The sequence below is a fragment of the Elephantulus edwardii genome, unplaced genomic scaffold (genome assembly GCF_000299155.1).
Source record: "Elephantulus edwardii isolate Elephantulus edwardi_28Jun2011 unplaced genomic scaffold, EleEdw1.0 scaffold00366, whole genome shotgun sequence".
Classification (NCBI taxonomy): domain Eukaryota; kingdom Metazoa; phylum Chordata; class Mammalia; order Macroscelidea; family Macroscelididae; genus Elephantulus; species Elephantulus edwardii.
Genome location: NW_006400116.1, coordinates 1,171,709 through 1,179,700, shown reverse-complemented (window position 1 = coordinate 1,179,700; position 7,992 = coordinate 1,171,709).

Below are 7,992 nucleotides of genomic sequence, written 5' to 3'. Positions count from 1 at the left end.
TTTGTGAAACATAACATATGAAAATGATTGTATGAAACAGAATATGGATGAAGAATAGTGTGAAACACAATGTATATGAATTTTGTGAGCACAGCAGTATAAAATAAAAAAATTGAAATATTAATCTTCAGCAAAATTTTCTTCTCATGTGTTGTTAATGATGCTGTTCTATGCTTCTGCACTCTATTAGATTACCTTTTTGGAGGGGAATGAAAACAAATACAAATTTCTTTCAGTCAGTTGGTCAGATATCACCACTTTTTACTGAGAGCCATTATAATTCTGCTGTGATTACTGGAGACAAGGCCACAAACTTGGTCATATGATAACCTTAAGAAAAGAATCAACACATAAGATTTCTCATGAAAGCATTGTATAAAAAGATGGAGTGATGAAGTATGAATGGACCTGACACACTGCCACCATTTTGAACTTTTGCAAGTAGCTTTCTGATTGGCTAGGAACCCAGAACTGCAATGATGCCTGCACCAATAGCTGGCAAATAATGGGAAAGGTGAGATCATTCTCTTACTCGGGGTGTATCTGCTCCCCTATGACTGTTAAGCAGGTGGCTAGAAGTACTCCCGAGGGATCTGCCCCAGTATCTCTTGAGTGGCTGAGATGTTATTCTTGGTTGCATAGACTACCTTAGGCACCTTTCAGGCCATTGAAAACTCCATATTAGGCTATATGCAATGCCCCATAATGACTACTCAGGCAGCAGAGGCATTTTCCTGCCTGCCACCATGTTGCAGGCTCACTTTGCAGGCTCTCTCCAGGATTAAAGAAGTCTCTTACCTTGGCTGGATTTCTTCCCTCAGTTAACTGTCATATTAGGAGAAATGTTGTTCTGATTGGACACCCCAACCTCAATCTTCTACTGAACTTGCAGAAACTGTCACAGACCAGATAATATTCCTCCACCTACCACAGCAGTGGCAAAGCATCAATCAGATGTCCTAACTTCTAACAAGATCCTAACTCCTCCATCAAGATTTTCCTTTCCCCCCCCCTATTTTTCTTTTCTTTTTCTTTCCTATCCCTTCTTTTAGGTTGTTTCCCCCTTTATTCTTCTTGTTTCCCCTTCTACTTTGCCTATACTTACACTTCCTATCCCCCCCCCCCTTCCATCTGTATCCTATTCCAGGTTTTGGGTTTTCTTTTTTATTTTATTGTCAACTTTTATGTGTTCCCCTCCCTTTTCCTTTTGTCTATCTGTTTTAATCTCCCATCTGACAGTTACTGTTATGTGCCACCAAATCATCTTCAACTCATAGTCACCCTATGCATATTAGCTCTGAACCCTACCCTATCCTGAGTCAGTCTCATTGTCTCTGACAGACCTAATTCCATTTCGTTGGTCACTGAGTCAATTCATCTCATCCTGGGTATTACTCTCCTTCATTTTCCCTCCACCCTTCCAAGAATGATGTCCCTCTTCAAGGACTGGTCCTTCCTGGCCATGTGCAGAAAGTAGGTGAGGCAGAACTTCAAAATCCTGGCCTCCAAGAAGATCATGGTGTCACCCTATCCAGGACAGATAAGTTTACTATTCTGGAAGTCCAGGGTATGTTCAAGATCTTCTCCAGCATCACAAAACAAAAACATCAATCCTTCTTCCACCATCCTTAGTTATTGCATAGTAAATAATTGCTAAGACCATCGTCTGAATCAGGGACATTTAAATCTTCAGACTGATACTGCTTTCCAGTCCCTGACAGTAGACTTTTCCAGTGCAATTTATCTTTTGATTTCCCAACTGCTGGTGTCGAGAGTGTTGATTGTGGAACCAAGCAAACTGAGGTTTTCAGCAATCTCAATCTCTTTTCTGTCCTTCATGAAGCTGCCAATTGCCCTAATGGTGAGAATCTTTGTCTTTTGTGATGTATTAGCTTATAAATATCTATGAGATTGAATTGGTTTATTGTGTGGTTTAATTCTTGAGTGTCTTTGTTGAGATTATTTTTGGTAGTTCTATCTTTTCTTGAGATGGGTGTATTGAATTCTCCAAGTACTATAGTAGTGTTGTCTGTTTCCTTTTTCAATTTTGTTAATGTGTGTTTTATACATTTTGTAGGTCTTTCATTTGGTGCATAGATATTCTATATTGTTATATCCTCTTGTACTATTGACCCTTTGAGCATTATGTTTTTTGTGAAGGTTTTTGCATTGAAGTTTATTTTATCAGAGATTAGTATCGCTACTCCTGCTTTTTTTGGTTGCCATTTGCTTGGTATACTTTCCCCCATCCTTTTATTTTTAGTCTTTCTTTATCTTCATTTTTCAGATGTGTCTCTTGTAGACAACATATTGATGGATTTTGTCTTTTTATCCAATCTGCTACTCTTTTCCATTCACATTCAGTGTAATTATTGAGAGGTTAAGATTTTATTGCTATAATTTTGTTCAATTTTTTTTGACGTTGTTGCTAGTTACTTTAGTCCATCCTATTTTCTGTAGCATCTCTGTATGAAGGACGTCTCTCAGTAAGGCTGTCCCTGTAAGGCTGGTCTTGTTTTTACAAACTCCTTTAGTTTATGTATTTCTGGGAATATCTTGATCTCTCCTTCATAGTAGATGGACAATTTTGCTGGATACAGTACTCTTGGTTGACAGTTGTGTTCTTTGAGTGATATATGCCATTCCATTGTCTTCTTGCTCACATGGTTTCTGCTGAGAAATTGGCACTTAGTCTTATCTGCTCTCCCTTATAGGTTACTCTTTGTTTCTCTCTCATTGCTTTCAGTATTTTCTCCTTATCTTTGGTTCTAGCAGATTTGACAATGATATGCTGTGTTGTTTTTCTTTTAGGGTCTATTCTATATGGTGTTCACTCAGCTTCTTGAATATATATTTTCTTATCCTTCATTATGCTTGGAAAGTTTTCCTCTAGTAATTCTTCCACAACTTTTTCAGTGCCTTTACTTGCTTCTGCCTGTTCTGGGATTCTGATGATGCGAATGTTATTTCTTTTGATGGTGTCCCACATTATTCCTAGGTTTTCTTCTGTTTCCTTCTTTTTTTATCCTGCTTTTTACTCAATCAGATCTGTGGTGGCAATTCTATCTTATATTTCACTGATTCTGTTTCCATCTCTTCACCTCTGTTCGTGTGTCCCTCCATCATGTTGACAGCATCAGACCTCATGGTTTCTTGTTTTTCCAGTGCTTCTAATGCCTCATTTGTTTTATCTGCATTGTTTTGGATTTTTTTTAAGCTCCTCCTGATTTTTGCTTGCAGTGTCCTGTAATTCTTCAAGTTTGTTTTTCATCCATTGAAAATATTCAGTAATTGTTCTTTCAAATTCCATGTCAGAAAGTTCTATCAGACTTTCTGGCTTCAGGAAATCCATTGCTACTGTGTCATTTTTGGGGGTGGATATCTTGTTTTGGGCTTGTGTGGTGAGCGAGGTACCCCGCTTCTTTCAGGACATTGATTTGGCAGAGTTTTTCAAACCTGAGGTTCTTGATTTGATGTCACTGCTCCAGGAGAAGGTTGGGTAGGAGCATAAGCAGGTGAATGTAGGGTGTGTGCATGCACTTAGATGCACAGATGAGTGGAGAGGGGAGAAGTGCACACTGATACACTGATACATGGGGGAAACTGAATAATGAAGGAGGAAGTATGTTGATCCCTTCTGGAAATGGCTTCTCACCTCTACTGAGATGCCAAGGATCTCCCTGTTGTTTGAGTTAGTGGGACCAACGTGGTGAGGTCAGACAGCAGTTTGTAGCCCAAAGTTACTTAATCTTCAATGTTAGATGAGTTTTTCAGGGGAAGTTGACAAATTCTATGGATTTGGTCTATGTTTTTTGACTTCCCTGTGTCTGTGCAGTCAGTCCTCAGGCCAAACTCCAAGATTTAAAGCTAGTGCTGCCCCACGGACTTCTGGGACTCATAGTTTCCATATCTGTTTAGTGTGGGTAAGTGGGAACCTTGCCCCCTTCTCCCTGTGTCTGCACAGTCCTCAAGCCAAACTGAGATTGGTGTATTTTTTTAAATCTTTTTCAGCAAATGTTTAAAATCCTCCTCACTGTCAGCAAAGTTGTGTCATCTGTATTATGCAAGGTATTGATGTGTCTTCCTTGATCTTGAAACTTAGGTGTATAGAATCCTTCCTGTGCTGTCTCTCTATTCTTCCAGACATAACTTCCTTCTCCAAAGACTGGCCCTTCCCTGGCATTAGTATCCCAATGTGTAAGACAGTTTCAAAATCCTTGCCTCCATGTAGCAAAATGGTTTCACTCTATCCTGGACAAATCTGTTTCTTTTCTTGGCAGTCCATGGTATGTTAAATACTGTTCTCCACCACCATAACTTAAAGGCATGAATTCTTGCTCTGTCATCCTTAATCATTGCCCAGCTCTCAGATACATAGTAAGCAACTGTGAAGACCAGGTCCTGGATCAGGCACCCCTTCAGTTCTAGACTGATATTGTTCTTTAGCAGTCTTGAGTGCTAAATTTTTCCAAAAGAAACTTACTTGTCTTTTGATTTCCTGACATGGTTTAAAATTAAGGAAATGTGTGTCAGGGTTGTATCCTCTCTCCATGCCTATTTGATCAGTATGCTGAGAAAACCATTTGAGAAGTTTGGCTCTATTAATGGAAAAAGAAGAAGAATATGGCATCAGGATTGGAGGAGGGTTCATCAACCACCTGCATTATGCAGACTATACAACCTACTTTGCTGAAAGTGAAGAGAACATTAAGCTCTTGCTACAGAAGACCAAAGACTTCAACCTTTAATATGGATTGCATCTCAATATCAAGAAAACAGACATTTTCAGCACTGGACCAATAGGCAACATCATGATAGATGGAGATAAGATTGAAATTGTAAATGACTTCATCTTACTTAGATCCACAATCAACACCCATAGTACCGGCTGTCGGGAGACGTATTTGCATTGACAAAGTCTGCAGTCAGGGATCTCTCCAAACTAATGATGAGCAATAATATCAGTTTGAAGATTAGGGTGTGCCTGATTCAGGCCATGGTCTTTTCAATCATTTTTCATTTTTTTAGAATACCTTATTTATTTTTTTCCTACACTTATTTTTTAATAGACTAGTCTATGTAAACTTGATGTTGTTGTTGTTAGATATTGAGTTGAGTATGACTCATAGTGACTCTATAAACAACAGATCTGAACTATGTCCTACCTTGTGCCCTTCTTACGACAATCTCTGACACATTCAAGCCCATTACTAGAGTCTCTGTGCCAATCCGTCTGGTTTAGATTCTTCCTCTCCTTCACCAGTCTCTCCACATTTTCAAGTATGATGTCCCTCTCCAAGGAATAACCTTTGCAAGCAACATGCTCACAGTATATGAATGAAAGTTCATCATCTTTGCCTGCAAGAAGCACTCTGGCTGCACCTTCTCCACGACAAATCTGTTTGTTCTTTTCACATTTAATGGAATATTCACCACTCTTCCCCAATACCACAGTTCAAAGGCATCAAATCTGCTGTCGTCTTTAGCCATTGTCCAGCTCTCAAATGCAAAACAGGTGATCGAGAAGAACATAGCCTGAATCAGATGCACCTTTGTGTGCCGTCAAGTCTACAATGCCTCATAACAAGGTGACCAAAGCTCCCTATGAACTTGATAGATACATATATTTGTTTTGATAACTTTTATTCACTTCTTGTATACACATTTTGTGCTTTGTTTCTCTCAGATTTCTTTGATTTGTTAAGTGATAGAATTCTATTGAATCAACCATTTACTCGTTTGTTGAGCATTTATGAACTTTAAACTAAGCTAGGTTTCTGTAAAGAGAATTATACCACCATTCAAGACAGGCATAAAGATACTCAACATACTTGTCCAATGGGAATAGATTTTCCTGCAGCTGGCCCTCAACTCACCAGCCTCCATAAAAAAAGGCAAATAAAGCTGTTATTGGGGAAAAAAAGAAAACACTTCTCTGTCACATCACTTTACTGTGCCACTTTCTGAGAGCATTTACCTTTGACAGTAACCATTCCTTTAAAAATTTGCCAGGACCCTTCAGAAGACCTGGAAATTATTAATATTAAGACAAATATATGATACTACCATTCAGAAGCAGGAGAGGAAAGATGTCACTCCACAGCCTTCATTAATGCCATCAGGAAAAACAGTGTCCTGCTTGTGCCTAATAGCAAGTATAGCATGGAAAGCCATTTCACAGAGACAAAAAAGGCTGTAATTTGTCTCTTGACAAGGGAAAGGCAGTAGTTCCAAAAGCCAGAGTGTGAGTGTGCTTTTCTTTTTTTTTTTTGTTTGATGGTGATACACCACATGACCACATGGCTCTCCCAGGCCCGTCACTTACTCAGGTTACTAAATAATCTGTAGAATTTATAAAAGAAAAAAAAATTCAATGGAGAAGTCATAGATGAAAGGATAGCTTTAAGTGACTAAGTTCTGCCCTCAATTATTTTTATTTAAAAAAGCTTATTAGAACACGAGAGGGTAAATTAAAAAGAAGGCTTTAAAGTGATATGTAATCTCTGGCCTCTGGGCTAAGGTTCATTTGGGAAAGAATTGAGCAGCAGAAAGGAGACTTGGTTTAATGAAAGGCATTCTCACACAATTTGAAAGGTGGAAGAAGGGGTACGTAAAGGAAAAGGGAAAGATCCGGTGTGAAAAACAATGTATATGAACTTTGTAAGTAAACCAGTACAAAACAAAAAAAGAAAGGCATGACTTAAAGCAAGAGCAAGTATTTGGTCTTTGAATAATGAGTAAATATTTTTCCTTTATTTTCCAAACTTTTTTTAAATCAGAAGTCTCAAAAATAGAGCTAGGAAATATTGGCAAGCCTGCCCAAAATTTCCTCCTCTGAAGGCCTAGGCCCTTTATTCACCTAGACTCTTCCCTTGGGGTTTGCCTTGAAGAATGCCTGTTGAGGTGATTTATGCTCTTGGCAACTTCTGCAGAGGAAAATTTCAAGGACTTGGCCACATGTCAGAGGAGGCCACTCCCAAAAGTCAGAATTGAAGAAGAGCTGGGGAAACAGCAGATGCTTTTAGCTGATTTGGGGACTTGAAATTTCAGGATAAACAAAGGACAAGGTATTGCATCAAACTTTCTTACTCATATTTCCTAGCAGAAAAATATATTTTATTTTTACTTTATATAAATGCTTTTATTTATTTTTAAAAAAATACATTATATACATGTTAGAAATATACCCCAAAAGAGAAATTTAAAGCTATGAATGAATATGAAATATTTTTTTAAGTATTCCTGGTTAAGGTGACCAATGCATATTTAAGCTGAAGCCCATTATTATTGAAAACTGATTTAAATCCATGTTTCATATAGACTCCAATTTGAATTTATTTCTGGATTTTTTTCATACTCTGATTTCAGCTTTTTCCTGCTGGATTGAAAACGAAATATTCTATTTTTATTCTATGTGAATTTACTGCTAACATATTAAGACCAATTATTAAGTTCATTTAAATTATGTCTTTCCACGTCTGAACAGTACCTACATCATTCCTCTTCGGGAGTTTGGATCATAATTTCTGTTTTTTCTCTCTTTCCACTTTTGGTCATATTGGGATAATCTGAAATTTGGGCTGAATATTCATATGCACATTTAAAACTTGCTGCCATTGAGTGATCTTCCAGCAAGTTTTCAGAGGCTGAAAGTTGCTTGAGAGGAGATTTACTGTCTTTATCCAGAGGATGACTGCCTGGTGAATGATATGTACATTGCTGGTGTCACATGCCATAAAGTTGGCTGCAACTACAATGATCACAGGGGCGACAGATCTGCAACCTTCTCTATCTTGTCCATCTCTAACACAAATTGAGATACAAGTTTACTTATGAGTCACTGTATTGAAAGGACTTGGAAGACACAGAAGAATTTCATGAAACAACATATGAACAAGAGCCTATGGTGATGAAAGAAGAAGTTCAGGCTGCTTTGAAGGAAATGGCAAAAAAATAAGGCTCCAGGAATAAATGCTATACCAATTGACATAT